The sequence below is a fragment of the Acyrthosiphon pisum genome, chromosome A1 (assembly GCF_005508785.2).
Source record: "Acyrthosiphon pisum isolate AL4f chromosome A1, pea_aphid_22Mar2018_4r6ur, whole genome shotgun sequence".
NCBI classification, from domain to species: domain Eukaryota; kingdom Metazoa; phylum Arthropoda; class Insecta; order Hemiptera; family Aphididae; genus Acyrthosiphon; species Acyrthosiphon pisum.
This window is the reverse complement of record NC_042494.1, coordinates 142,301,851-142,303,758: the sequence shown is the minus strand read 5'-3', so window position 1 is coordinate 142,303,758 and position 1,908 is coordinate 142,301,851.

Below are 1,908 nucleotides of genomic sequence, written 5' to 3'. Positions count from 1 at the left end.
TAATTTAAACCGTGTTTCAATTTTTAATAAAATCAAATTTTGTTGGTATTTTATTGTAGTTACTTATAATGAATTGTGCCTAGATTAATATGGTCAACTATGAATTACTTAACTTCAAATTTTCTTTGTGTATGTGTGCGTGTAGGTCAGAATTCAAGATTCCCTGACAAATTACTGATATAAGTTACATATTTAGTTAACTTAATCAATTTAAATTTGAATTAATTAATTTTTAAAAATCATAAACTGGAACTTAAGCTATTTAATTTTAGATTCTTAGTGTAGCGATGAATGTATTGATTTTATAATGATGTGCGTTTTTAAACGGTTTTTTGTAACAGAAGATTTTAAGGATCATCAAACGCCATTTGGAATGAATACAAAATATTAAATACATTTCTTCAGATAAAGCTCTCATTGTAGGCAATATATTAAATATGTACCCACGACTGCCCGAATATAATAAGACATGAAGAAGACTAAGAATGAATAATGAATTTCCATTAATGGTCCGTAGTAATCATAAACTAAATTTTCTTGTCCGAATAAAATTGGTTCATATGCAGGGATTGAAGGGTATTTTTCGGATTTAAAGTTAACAGCGATTGAGGGAAACCTCAACAAAGAATGGACACTTGACAAATTTCTCGTAAATCACCTTAGATCAATAACAGGGTTAATACAATTGACCAAAAGTTACTTGAATGATAAAGTTGATAAACAGTGGGGCCATTCAACACAAGTGCGGTTTCAGCAAAAAATTAAAAACTGGACACTAGACAAAGGTGTCCTGTGCCCCTGTTACCATCGCTAACACAAGGAATAATAACGTACTATAGCTTCTGCATGAAGTTAAAAATATGCTGGTAATCCACTTGTATGCTTATTATAGGTCTCGAAAAAGATACTAGTTAAATTACATAATATTATAATAAATACTTTAATTAGATTATTTTTCGATATTTTCTCAAATGTTATATTATGTGCAGAGGAAAACTTACGATAACATTGCTTTTGTTTTTCAGCTGCAACAGTAGGTATTACATTATTTTATTGTTTTATAGTTATAGTTAAAATAATAACTTACGTTATCTAAATAACAGTATAATTTAATTTTTATAATTTAACGATGAATGTATTGATTTTACAATGATGTGTGTTTTTTTTTTTTTTGTGTCTGTCAACACCTTTTAGGACAGTAAAAGTGCTTGGATTTTCTTCAAGAGTACCTTTTCTGATAGGAAAGTGAATCTAATTGGTACTTTGGGGGGTTAAAAGTAAAATTTTTCCAATAGTTTTCAAAAGCGCCGTGAAAAACAAAAGAAAAATTAAGGAAAAACGGGAATTTTTACGCAAAATCTGTTTTCGAGAAAATTGATTTTGGTTTTTAGTGTAACTTTAAAACGAATGACTGTAGATACATGAAATTTTCATTGGATGTTTATATTTCCATTTTATATACATGATAAAATTTTCAAAATATTTTGATTTGTTTTGAGCTGTTTACGGACAATTTCAGTTTCCAATTTAATTAGTTTTTTTTTCTATGAATGTCAATAAAACTTTATTTGTTGAGTAAAAATACTTGAAAATTTAATACAAGGCTCCTACTATATTGTTACAATGACATTTGAAAAATATTAAAAATCCTTAGTCACAGTTTTTTTTATTAGCATTTAAAGTTCAAAAATTGACAAAAATATGTAAAAATCACGAAAATTAGCGAAATTATTTTGAGTTAATAATTCATAAAAATGTTTCTTTTTAGAACCTAGATTTTAAAATGTAATACAAGATTCCTTATAGGATAATCTACCTTTATTAAAAAAAAAATGTCTATAAAAAACTCAATTAAATTTTTATGAGCGTTTGAAATTCATATTTTTACAACATTTGATATTCACTCGA